General features: G+C 35.1%; 2 pseudogenes; both read right to left on the reverse strand.

Annotated features, from left to right (window-relative positions):
- Window positions 1-283: 283 nt before the first annotated feature.
- LOC127131823 (probable disease resistance protein At4g27220) lies at window positions 284-5,885 on the reverse strand (annotated as a pseudogene).
- Window positions 5,106-11,080, reverse strand: LOC127128361 (RNA polymerase II C-terminal domain phosphatase-like 3; annotated as a pseudogene).
- Between the last annotated feature and the right edge of the window lie 2,994 nt (window positions 11,081-14,074).

Here is a 14,074-nt window from a genome sequence, read left to right on the forward strand (position 1 = left end):
ACGATGTAGGTCAAAAGAGAAGCTTTTACTCCCATAATTGCCCTAACGATTTTCATACGAACTAAGAATTTTCACATTTGAATTTCATATTCGAGAAGGAGATGATAAAGTTCTACGAAAAAGCTTTATTGCGATTTGTCCATATTATATCTAGTTTAAATAGCGTGAAAGTAAATATGAGACTCCCTTCAAGAAGAAAATGGCTCACTCACAAAACTGTTTGGTGTGTGACTTATAATAATATTGTTGGATATTGTAGAGGAGAAACCTAGTCAATTCAAGATATCCAACAAAACACAACATCCGATAAGGCAAATAAAAAACAAGTGTTGATAGTTTTCTTTTACAAATCTACAATCACTCAAGTCGACAGTGGATTACTAATCAGCAATCAGGAAAATCTATGATCAAAGTATTATAGTATGCAATAGCAATTTCAAATGACTTTAGTAACATGTTAATACTAATTACTAACATGATAAGGTGTCCTGCTACATACGGCAAAGACACTGGTACTATCTTGGCTTCCAAAACCAATCCTCCTAAACATTTTGATATGTGCAGGTTGTTGCGCAGAATCAAACACTGAACCCTGCTCCGGTTTCATCGGCCATGGAATCAAAAGCTCTCGTAACCTGGAAAATAATGATGAACAAACCAAAGCATGCAGAACAAAGTTAGCATCTTAATCAAATCAACAAAGTATATGACAATGGTGTGTTCTACAAACAGAGGAGTGACGCATGCAGGCGATTCTACAAACAGGTAACCTACCAAATGTTCCCATTACAATGCTCACTATATTCCAAAACCCTCCAACAACACTCAAAATAACAATCATTCTCTCCATAAACACAGTAATCGCAACATGAAAATTCCACATCAAACATCAGATCAACTCTTCTACAAGCAAATTCTGAATCCTAGTATCTATTCAAGTAAAACAGGTCCATAGTATTTTCATGATTGGAACAACAAAATTGATTTGCCACACTAAAAATAATCAATGTCTTTCAAACAACATTAGTTGTTATTGAATGGCATTTCCATCTAGCCATCAGAAGTTGGATTCATTATATGTTGAGAATCAGAAGCTTGTGGATGAATAGAATGCTATTTTTATGTGGAGATTAACTAAAAATTGAAAGAATATGAGCTAAAATACTCAGGGGAAGGAGAAAGAAAAATTGATCAGTGTGAATATCTATGCTCGCAATCACAATGAAAAAGGAACTTGAAGCTGTTATGCAAAACTAAAACACAAGTGTTCAAAGAAATAAATTGGAAAAAAGAGAAAGAAGACTTGGGGAATCAAAAGTTGTTCAAAGAAAATCAAACCATGAAATCTTGTAAAAGGATTAATTTAAACCCATTTTATGTGAATTCCTTAACACTTCAGCTGTCTAGTGCTCAAAACTTTTTCATAACAGAAGGGTTTTCTCTATGTAAAAAAGTTTTAGCACAACATGGTTGAATTCAACATAAACACTATCCTTCAGACAAATTAGAGTATTCTAAAAAGTAGTCTAATATTATTTTGTACTAGTTGAACATCAAAATGTAAATTGACTTTAAAACTTATACCTTTTAGCAAAGAAATCACAATTCCGGAATCCATCTTTCTATTGTAGGGAACCTTTGTAATTTCGGACAATTTTTGATGCGTACTTTGAGTGAAGATCCACAAAGTATACTCCCTCTGCACACTGTATTCAATTGCGGTAATGTCAACAGTGTCAATCCTGTTAACTTGGGAAGTGCAATGTTGGTACAGTCATTGGCATCACTATTGTTCCCCTCAAATATCTCTAGCATTGAATCACAATTTGTTACCCTTAACTTCTCCAGGTTTTGAAGTTGTTGAACTAATCGTGGTGTCAACAACCTCTCTATCAAATGGCATTTAGTAATATAAAATTCTGTTAGAAAAGAGAATATGCCCCTCTGTAACAAAGATCGTCCACCAACAACATTATCTCTACATACACCCGTTAAGCTTGCTAAATTTTCAATTTTCAGAACTTCGAGGTTGAGAATATTGGTGCAAAAGGAACAAGAACCCGAAAAACAAATAAGGTTATTCAACTGCAGGCAATTATAAAGTCCTATTCTGCTCAAAGAAGAAGAAGGGTTATACGACAAAGCATCGCATAAGCAAATCAAATTGTCATTTGCATCTATATTCAGACATGTAAGGTCTTTGGGCAGTGTGTGGAACTGAGCGCAATCTCCAAATTGAAGAGTCTTATTCCAAGAGTAGCCTGGAATAATCCTATTCAAGTCATTGAAGTTGATAAAAAATCTTTCATTACTCAAAGCATTTCTAAAAACGAGATGATATGAGCCCATAAATCATGTCAACCATGTTTTGCGCATGGTAATGTTTGCAGTCAAAGGCCCCTTCAAAACATTCCAGCATTTTCATCCCTTGAACATCTTCCATGGTAACCACAGCTGAGATACTTAGGAGATTGAAGTACTGCATTTTTGTCAAGTTGGATAAAAATGACCCTAATTTCAATTTTAAACTCCTGTTGTTGGATAGGTCAAGCCATTTTAAATTAACTAGTTTTTCCAAACCTTTTGGTGCTTCTTCAATGGATGAGCCTGAAATTACCAATCTTGACAATGCCTGTAGATCTCCCAACGGGGGCACATTTTTCAATGAAACACATTCTCTTAGTATTAAAGAAGTAAGAGACTTCAAGTTACTCAAAGAGTCTGGCAAAGATACTAGATACTTATTATAGGATATATCGAGAACTAACAAAGCATTCATATATTTGAAAAAACTGTTTGGAACATCACTAAATTGTAGTTGATTCATACTCAATACGGATAATTTGTCACAATTCGGTGACACGCCCTCAGGAATTTCTTTGATATCACAATTCCATAAATGAACAATGTTTAAATCAGCTGCCCATTCCTCTGTATAAGATCTATCTTGGTAAACTATTTCTCAAATTTCACTAAGATAGATCTTTCAGTAAGCGGTGCGTGAATACACAAAAACCATGAGAAGACAACAAAGAATGACTTTCAAGTTTGTTCAATAAGGTATTTCCTTCATCAAATATCTCTTTCAAACAACGAGTTTTATTTATCACTCTATTGTCTACTAGCTTCATGATCAATTCATCTTTGTCACACTCATAAGTATAAGATAACAGTGCACAATACAAAAAGTAGTCTTGCAAGTTGCTTTCCACCAAATTATCATAACTGCGTCTTAATACTTTGTAGACTTCTTCTACCATCTCTTGTCCCATTTCCAAATTTTTTTGTTTATTAAATGTACTCCTCCATTGATGAATATCATCAATCCCTTTCATGGTTCTAGCCATCACACAAATTCCAAGTGGTAAGCCCTCACATCTCAAATGACCTCTTACTCTGTCAACTGAGTTTATCGGGGTCAGCATAGTCTTACACATTCAAGAAATTTTGAGGCTTTCAGCCGATGACGCAGTCTTTGTCATAATTGGAATGGGAGGGGTGAGGAAAACTCTATTGGCAACTCTTGTGGAGAATGTAGTAAAAAGGAAAGGAAGCTTCAAAGATGTGTTTTGGGTCCCTGTATCCCCTAATTTTAGCATCTCTAACCTGCAAGGCGATATCGCAAAAAGAATAGGTTTGAAGCTCGACGAAGAGGATGAGAAAATTAGAGCAGAAGAATTGTCTTCAGCATTGGAGAAAAAAGAAGTTGTTATTATTTTGGATGATGTTTGGAAATACATCGATTTGGACAAGGTGGGAATTCATCCAAGAGTAAACGGCCTTTGGAGAAAAAAGAAGTTGTTATTATTTTGGATGATGTTTGGAAATACATCGATTTGGACAAGGTGGGAATTCATCCAAGAGTAAACGGCCTTAAAGTGATTATAACAACTCGTCTGAAACATCTCTCATTTATTGACAAAGATGTTTCAGACGAGTTGTTATAATCACTTTAAGGCCGTTTACTCTTGGATGAATTCTCACCTTGTCCAAATCGATGTATTTCCAAACATCATCCAAAATAATAACAACTTCTTTTTTCTCCAATGCTGAAGACAATTCTTCTCCTCTAATTTTCTCATCCTCTTCGTCGAACTTCAAACCTATTCTTTTTGCGATATCACCTTGCAGGCTAGAGATGCTAAAATTAGGGGATACCGTGACCCAAAACACATCTTTGAAGCTTCCTTTCCTTTTTACTACATTCTCCACAAGAGTTGCCAATAGAGTTTTCCCCATCCCTCCCATTCCAATTATGCCAATGACAAAGACTGCGTCATCGGCTAAAAGCCTCAAAATTCCTTGAATGTGCAAGACTATGCTGACCCCGATAAACTCAATTGACAGAGTAAAGAGGTCTCTCTTTCTGATGGTGTTTCATTTGTTTGATCAAATCAATCACATCAGAAACGTCATTTGAGATGTGAGGGCTTACCACTTGGAATTTGTGTGATGGCTAGAACCATGAAAGGGATTGATGATATTCATCAATGGAGGAGTACATTTAATAAACAAAAAAATTTGGAAATGGGACAAAGAGATGGTAGAAGAAGTCTACAAAGTATTAAGACGCAGTTATGATAATTTGGTGGAAAGCAACGTGCAAGACTGTTTTTTGTATTGTGCACTGTTATCCTCTACTTATGAGTGTGACAAAGATGAATTGATCATGAAGCTAGTAGACAATAGAGTGATAAATGAAATTCGTTGTTTGAAAGAGATATTTGATGAAGGAAATACCTTATTGAACAAACTTGAAAGTCATTCTTTGTTGTCTTCTCATGTTTTTTGTGTATTCACGCACCACTTACTGAAAGATCTATCTTAGTGAAATTTGAGAAAGAGTTTACCAAGATAGATCTTACAGAGGAATGGGCAGCTGATTTAAACAGTGTTCATTTATGGAATTGTGATATCAAAGAAATTCCTAAGGGTGTGTCACCGAATTGTGACAAATTATCCGTATTGATTATGAATCAACTACAATTTAGTGATGTTCCAATCAGTTTTTTCAAATATATGAATGCTTTGTTAGTTCTCGATCTATCCTATAATAAGTATCTAGTATCTTTGCCAGACTCTTTGAGTAACTTGAAGTCTCTTACTTCTTTAATACTAAGAGAATGTGTTTCATTGAAAAATGTGCCCACGTTGGGAGATCTACAGGCATTGTCAAGATTGGTAATTTCAGACTCATTCATTGAAGAAGCACCAAAAGGTTTGGAAAAACTAGTTAATTTAAAATGGCTTGATCTATTCAACATCAGGAGTTTAAAATTGGAATTAGGGTCATTTTTATCCAACTTGACAAAAATGCAGTACCTCAATCTCCTAAGTATCTCAGCTGTGGTTACCTAACCACGGAAGATGTTCAAGGGATGAAAATGCTGGAATGTTTTGGAGGGGCCTTTGACTGCAAACATTACCATGCGCAAAACATGGTTGACATGATTTATGGGCTCAACACATATCATGTTCATCACGCTCTAGCTCATGAATAACTTGTTTTAACCGAAGCATCTCGCCATCAAAACCTGTTCCATTGTTTTTGTTTGTGATGTTACTAAAAGCTTAATCATATATGCATTGAAATTGTTTAAAAAATTGAATGAAGCTAAAATCTAGATATTATTTTTAAGATATATTTATGAAGAAGATGCTTGTCATTTACTTGGCACAGTTGCATGTGGGTTAACCGAGGGGGCTGCAATATTGTTGTGAACTTCTTTTGCACTGAGAACATACTCGAAGCATTTAGTCAGGTGTGCTTTAACTTTAGTAACAGCTCCAGTACGCGTCTTTCTACAATAATGACACTGCCATTTTGTACCGTTTGCAACTCTAGTGACATGCGTCCACCACTCCTTCTGTCTTGGCGGCGGCATGATTAATATTTTTCCTAAATGTAGATTGAAGGTTAAATTCAAGTAAATGTATAGGGAAGATCAATAACTTAACGCCGAAAATGGTATGAAAAGCAAATATCGCACGCACATATGCAATGACGAAAATCAAACCCAAATCTATCCATTCCATCTCCAACCGATAACAATCTATTCACAGGAAAGCAGGACGGAGCTTCTCGTGTGGGTGACGGTAAACTGTCTAAATCATGATCCTTGTGTAGGTCAAACAGTGGGAGCATAACCCCCCTGCCTTTAATATTGTTCTGTCCATATATCAAGGCTTCGGATGCATTGGCTGAGTTATCATGGACAAGCATACTGGAAGAAATCAATCCAGTGGCTTCTAAACCTAGAAGTTGCTGAGTTCTGTCAAAGGCCTCCAATTTTCCCGCCCTGCCAATAACCTCACTATTGCCCAGAGCGTCAACAGAAACAATTGAAGTAATCATGACCTGAATCTGTACAAAAAAGCAAACAAGTTTTAGATTTTACCTAAATTTTCATTTCATTAAATAAGCATTATACGTAGGAATGGGGCATGACTACAAAAAGAGCTGGCATTAAACATCACCTCTTTATTCTGCTCTGGAGTAAATAAATGAGCATACTCATTCTTCAGAAAAGAAAGCAATCTAACATAAAAAATATAACCAAGGAAACATGGTTTAGGGATAGATAATTATGCAATTTGAAAGAATTAACAGCTAAAAACCAAGAACTAATATTTTTAAAACCTTAATAATTTATCCTTATTCTCTTCCTTTTGCAAATATTCCATAGAGCAAAACACCTACAACAAAGACGCAAAATAAATTTGTGACTATATGATCAACAGAAACCAAAACAATACATCAAAATTAAAAAATGAAACAGATAAGGATCTCTAGGGAGCTTACTAGCCTGTAAAGCATAAGGGAAAGATGTGAATGCTTTAATACAAAATTAAGACAGGTGCAATATCATACTTAACGCAATATAAAATCCATATTACCTTCTCCAGGAAGTTCCAGACTCCTGGTCTGAGTTTAGTCCACATTCCCATATGAGGAAAACGAAAAAGATGCCTGTGAGGCTTCTCACGGTCTTGTTCTTCTTTCTTTCTCAATATCTCATCATGCACGGGATCAACTTCCATAAACTAAAAGAAATAAGATTAATAAGCCATCCTCCAAACTTTAATCCTCAGGACAGGAGAACCCATTCCATGCAAATTACCTTAGCCGAATTGAGAAGTGTATGGTCTAGGTCCAATACAAGGCACAACTTCCTAGCAGCAAACATTTTATTCTGTTCTTCAAGCCTCCTAGTTCTCTCTCTTTGAATAGCAGCTTTCTGCTTCTCATCATAACCTTCAAAAAGGTGCTCAACATCAGCCCATGTATTCTGGGGTCGAGAGGAATCTGATGCGCATATTTCAGGAGCTGATTCTACGCCATCTTTCAGGTTCTGAGGGAGAGGTACAACAGATTTCTGCTCAGCTCTATCTGATGTAAAAGGGACAGATGCAGAAGAAACATTCTGAGTAGCAGGAGGGTGAGTTGTTGGTTCTTGGGGAACAGACATAATATCAGCAATGTTTTTCAGATTATTGGTAAACTGCCGAGTAATATCTGGTTGCAGGATTAACGGAGATGTCAAATTTGTCTCGACACTAACACCAAGCTTTTGGGCATTAACATTTTCCCAGTTCCCTGATTATTTGGAATAGGGGATACAATTGTTTTGGATTGTTCACTCCCCAAACTCCCACCCTTCTGGAAAGTACTACTTCCATGGAGAATGCGACGTGGGTCACGGGGTTTCATGCGAATCTTTCCAGAATTAACGTGTAGGATTGGTGTCTGAGTATCAAAACATGCAAAAAAGTTAAACAGCAGTTAGCCTTAAGGAGCAAGCTTCCATGATAACTAACAATCTGGACTCATAATGAGGAAACAAAATGCTAAACTTTCCACATTAATTCTCAAATGCAAGTAGAGGAAAGAAATAGAAAATTGGAAGAATATCAAGAATTGACTTTTGAAACATTTACTTGAGAGAAATAATTTCATAAAAGGATGTTACCATGGAAGTTGCTGGTGATGAAGCTGGAAGCATTCCAACAGAACTTTGCGGAAGACCAGCAGTCCTTGCTGGACCTGTATTCACTGTTGGGTCTGTTCCGCTTGTTGAATTTGAGCTTGTTAAATGCAGTGTACTTGTATCACAATCAACAGGTTTTGTTTGGGCTTCTGCTGCTAATCTCTGCTGTTGCTCTAAAAGTAGATTTAGTAACATGGTTGGATTTACAGCTATATTTTTCAATAACTCAGGTAGGGAAGTTGCAGCGCTGCCACTTGTAATAGGTGTCTGTTCAATCCCGCTACTTGTCATGGTCAAATTACTAGAACTAGTGTTCATAGTCCTTTTGAGTTCAGTTTCCCCTTTTTGAATTAAATGGTTCCGTTCTATCAACTGAGATCCAATCACAGTATTTTCTTCCAACCAACCACCTTTTCCATCCGTAGTTCTTTCCTCTCTGGTGTTGTGCTCGGAAATTTCCGAAGACCTTCTAAGTCTTTTGGGAGGGCTAGCATCCAATGAAGGTTCTTCTACAGCCTTTTGCTTTCTTGAGATTATTCCTCCAGCATATTCCACTTTGGGCATATTATTTGTCCCTAATGGTTGGTTAAGATCTAAGGTACTGGCATCAGAATTAATGAAACGAAGCCTAGGTTCTCTACTCTTTGCTGAATACCGGTTGATGGAAGTAGAAGAAACAGGCATTTGATCCAAGGGGGGTGACTTAGAGCTTGCTAGTGAAGCAGCTATAGAAGCACTTGAAACCTCACCATTAGTATCAACAACCCCTTCCTCACAGTCACCCGAAGGAGTTGGACTTGGAAACTTATCATCGGTAAAGAAGGAACTCTGACTAAACTTTTGTTGATACGTGGAAAAAGCTTTCAGAGCATCAGTTTCATAGATGTGAAACTTGGAATCTTTACCACCCAGCTCCATCCTCACAGCCTCTGTCTTACCAGCAAGAGGCAACCCAAATCTATCCATTCCATCTCCAACCGATAACAATCTATTCACAGGAAAGCAGGACGGAGCTTCTCGTGTGGGTGACGGTAAACTGTCTAAATCATGATCCTTGTGTAGGTCAAACAGTGGGAGCATAACCCCCCTGCCTTTAATATTGTTCTGTCCATATATCAAGGCTTCGGATGCATTGGCTGAGTTATCATGGACAAGCATACTGGAAGAAATCAATCCAGTGGCTTCTAAACCTAGAAGTTGCTGAGTTCTATCAAAGGCCTCCAATTTTCCCGCCCTGCCAATAACCTCACTATTGCCCAGAGCGTCAACAGAAACAATTGAAGTAATCATGACCTGAATCTGTACAAAAAAGCAAACAAGTTTTAGATTTTACCTAAATTTTCATTTCATTAAATAAGCATTATACGTAGGAATGGGGCATGACTACAAAAAGAGCTGGCATTAAACATCACCTCTTTATTCTGCTCTGGAGTAAATAAATGAGCATACTCATTCTTCAGAAAAGAAAGCAATCTAACATAAAAAATATAACCAAGGAAACATGGTTTAGGGATAGATAATTATGCAATTTGAAAGAATTAACAGCTAAAAACCAAGAACTAATATTTTTAAAACCTTAATAATTTATCCTTATTCTCTTCTTTTGCAAATATTCCATAGAGCAAAACACCTACAACAAAGACGCAAAATAAATTTGTGACTATATGATCAACAGAAACCAAAACAATACATCAAAATTAAAAAATGAAACAGATAAGGATCTCTAGGGGTCTTACAGAAAAAATCACATTAACTGCACTGAATGACAAACGAACAAGAAAGTCTTTTTCAGAACCATCGAACATTTTGCTCTGCAAGGCACTCTGAAGCCTAGTACAAGTTTCAGCAAACGATCTAAAAGAACAAAAATCACCCACAAGTCAATTCACGGTTGCAAATTTGCAATGCAACTCCAATGTCAGCTATTCAGAAAACAACCAACAACCAACAACAAAAACACAGACAGTTTTCACTTACTCTGCAACATTGGCCACATTGGCAACAGTAATATTCTCCAAAACATCCCTAACATCAAGCACCTCAGAGTCAAAAACACTCTCCGAACCATCACCGCCCACCATAACACAATCCATATCATCATCACCATCAATCTCACCCTCCTCCAACTCCCCTTCCTCTCTATCATCATCATCATCCACCACAACAACCTCCTTCAACGGTGTATTCAAATCACCATTATCATTTCTGCTATTGTTACTATTAGCATTAGCATTCGTAGCATTAGAAACAGCATCAAGTTCCATAACAAAAATATCATTCAAAGGCTTATTCTGAACCGCCTGCGCCCAAGCAAGATTATACAATCCCGCAGCATAACCACGTGATATAGTAGGATACTTCGAATACAAATCCTGAACAGCCCAAACCCTAGAACCACCACCACCACCACCATCACCACCACCACCACCACCACTAGAAGTCTTATCACTATTACTAACATTCACTTTAACAACATCTGGTTTCTTAAAATCCTCTTCAGTAATCTCTTCAACCGAAGCAGTATCAGAAATCTCACCCTCTTCCACATCTTCAACAACCTCTTTCCCCATTTCCTCCAAGTTTTTCAAATTATCACAATCCAAAAACGATCCAAAAACCATTAATAAAAAAGAAAAACAAAATCACAACAACAATTCAACTATTCAACTATTCAACTACTGAAACCGTAAATCGGTTTCGAATATCAAAATTGCGAGAAGAAATATTATCTCCGTGATTAAATTAGGGTTACAGCAACAAATTTTCAATTCCGATTTTCGAGATCTCGTGAGATTTAGGTTTAAAATGAAAACGATAATGTTAAAATGAAATCTGAATCGAGTTTCCGGTGATCGTGAAATCGAGATCGAAATTTTCAGATCCGATTATACAGAGACGCCGCGAGGAACGAGTTGTAGAATGAAAATTGAAGAGAGAAAAATAAATATAAATAAATAATAATAGTAATAATATAAGAATAATAAGAATGAGAGAGAAAAAATAGAAAACGGTTAATAGAAATTTTAATTTTAATTTATATTAATTTTAAAAATGACTAGTGAAGAAAGAAGAAATGGTAGAAGAGTGAAGAGATTTTATAGGATTGTGATACGAAGATGAATCAAAGAATGAGTAGGTTTGAGATTTTGAATCTGGACCGTACACGTCAGTGATCCTGGATTGAATCACCGTGCGGCGATGAACGAGAATGACAGTACTAACAATGTAAGAAGCCTTAGTCATCATAATATTCCAGTTTTTCCGGATTCCAAGTTTATTTATTTACAATTAATTTATAATTTGTAATGTCCATTTCATTATAAAAAATTTATTGATTTTGTCTAAATAAAATGAATTAGAGATCTTCTTAATACTTGCATTTAATTATCTATCTTAATAATTTCAAAATATTGAAGAATTGTTTATTTAATTAATCTTAGGTTTCTAAATATAAAAACTTTATGAGTTTCTTTTATTTTTTTAATAGAAAATTGAAGAAATCAATTTATAACAAATTTTAAATTTTAAAATAGATTAATAACTTCTTTATATATAAAATAATCTTATGTATATCTTTTTATGTATTTTTTATAAAATAATTTTATACAAACATTAAATAATTCACTTTTTTAACTATAAAATTTTAAAATTATACAAATAGTGAGTAAATTTAGTATTTTAATTTATTTTTTTAATTTCTTAATTCATTTTAAATGATCTTGTATTAAAAATAGAGATTAATTACTACACACTGTCAGTGTAAAAAAATTTACACAATCGATTCATCATCATCACCTGTTTTGCATTATTTTATAGATTTTTAAAATAAAAGTCAAACTTGTTTCAGCATCCAACCGTTATGATCAACCGACGCTATAAAATCTTTTTACACTGTCAATCAATGTATTTCGATTAAATTCTTAAAAATATGGAATAGTTAATATATTTTAACTATTTAATTGATAATGATATTATAATAAATAAAAAATGTATTATCTTTTAAATTAATATAACTACTTGTTTTTTTTAAGGATAATTAACCAAGTAGACAAAAACACTTAGGTTGAGGCTATATTTTAAAGTAAAAAAATATTTAATTTTAAAATAAAATTAATATGTTTCTAAAAAATCAATATATATTATAATATGTTTTCCTAAATATTTGAAGATGAGTAACTTTAAAGGTGTTTCGTGTGTTTTAATATTTGGTTTTTACATTTTGGTATTTTGAAATTTAGTTTGAAGATGATAAAGTGGGACTAAAATTATTCTATATGAGATTTGAGTTTAAGTGAACAATATGTTTTTAAGTAAAAATCATTAATTGCTTGATCAATTAAAACTCCCTATTGGTCCTAGTGAAGTCTATGGTTGATTTTAGGGTTTAAGCTCGTTAAAGAAGTGTAATGTTCGTCACAAGGACGGGTTAGGAACCTGTGATTAACTAAGGTTAAACCTAGGGTAAGCCATTAAGTTATGGTTAGTAATCATAATGCCCTACGCCTTGAATCCCTTCTCCATATTGAATCCCTTCTAACATGAATCCCTTCTAGAATGAATCCCTTCTAACATGAATCCCTTCTCTAGAATGAATCCCTTCTAACATGAATCCCTTCTAGAATGAATCCCTTCTAGAACCAGAATCCCTTATGAGTCTCCTAGTTATGATTTTCTCTTTGGTTTAATAAGTTCCAAAAACAAGGATGTTTATTGGTCATGATGAATGATGAATCTATTTTCCATTGCATTAATTGTCTCTTATCCTTCTAATGGTCTCATTAAAAATGTTGAAAGTCGGTAGCATCCTAAACTGTGTTGCTTATATGTTGTATTTTAAAAATAAAATAAAAATGTCGGGTTTAGGGTGTTGCACTTAGCAAGTAAGATATGCCCTATGACAAAATCGCGTTTTTGTGCAATCTTCACCTTTTCGCACGTAAAATTCAAACCGTTAATCCGATTTCGATTCCGTTTTCGCCTACGCGGTCCTTACACTTAGCCCTATCATATTCTACAGAAAAATTCCAGTTTCAATCATCCCAAAACAGTTTCCCAAAATCTCTCATAATCACTTATTTTCCATAGAAGGGATTCATTCTAAAGAAGGGATTCATGTTATAAGGGATTCATGTTAGAATGAATCCCTTCTAACATGAATCCCTTCTAGAATGAATCCCTTCTAAGGAGAATCTCTTCTAACATGAATCCCTTCTAGAATGAATCCCTTCTAACATGAATCCCTTCTAGAATGAATCCCTTCTAACATGAATCCCTTCTAGAATGAATCCCTTCTAACATGAATCCCTGAAATTCTGGTGTAGTCAGAATTCAGATGTTATACTCCACGTCATGACATCTGATCTAACATTGTAACTAATACAGCAAGATAATTATTAACCACTGTACTAATATGCATAGGTTCACAGATGTCACGACATCTCATTCTATGTCACCCTAGAATGTATGAACACCTGGTTCTGTGCATCAGGAAGAAAGACTCAACAGAAATCAAACCTAGCACTCACTTTTGTTGTTTTCTTCCACAGTTATCAGTATGATGTCTTACTGTTGTTTGTGGACATCATCTGTTACATTGTTCCAGTGTGTATATCTTTTACTTGTATTTCCTGAATTAAAGGTTGAACACGTTAATCTAATTTCCACTTATTAGATTGCTAACAACTAGGATATTTGTTAGGTTCATTAATTGTAGGTTAGTAGTTGGTTTCCTGGTTTTTCTCTAAGCTATTGAATCCCTGAAGAATAGCCTGAGAAAAATACCGAACCAGAAAAACCTATCATCCTACACTTTAGCACCTGCTGTTGGGAATGAATGTCACAACATTCAGTTCGACATCCAGAACATATGCTGAGTCTGTTATGTTCCTGGAAACGTGTTGTGCTAAGTTTGCAATACTGTAAAAGACCAACTAGTCTCTACTTCAGTATCAGCCTTCAGTATCAACTGTCAACACATCCAGTTTGACAATTTCACTATGATCCTTCAGCCAGGTCTGTTATCCTTGAAAAGAACAGACTTAAATAAATACTGAACTAAAGTTAACCTACTTATCATTCAGTATGCA

Source organism: Lathyrus oleraceus, chromosome 3 (genome assembly GCF_024323335.1).
Source record: "Lathyrus oleraceus cultivar Zhongwan6 chromosome 3, CAAS_Psat_ZW6_1.0, whole genome shotgun sequence".
Lineage (NCBI taxonomy): Eukaryota > Viridiplantae > Streptophyta > Magnoliopsida > Fabales > Fabaceae > Lathyrus > Lathyrus oleraceus.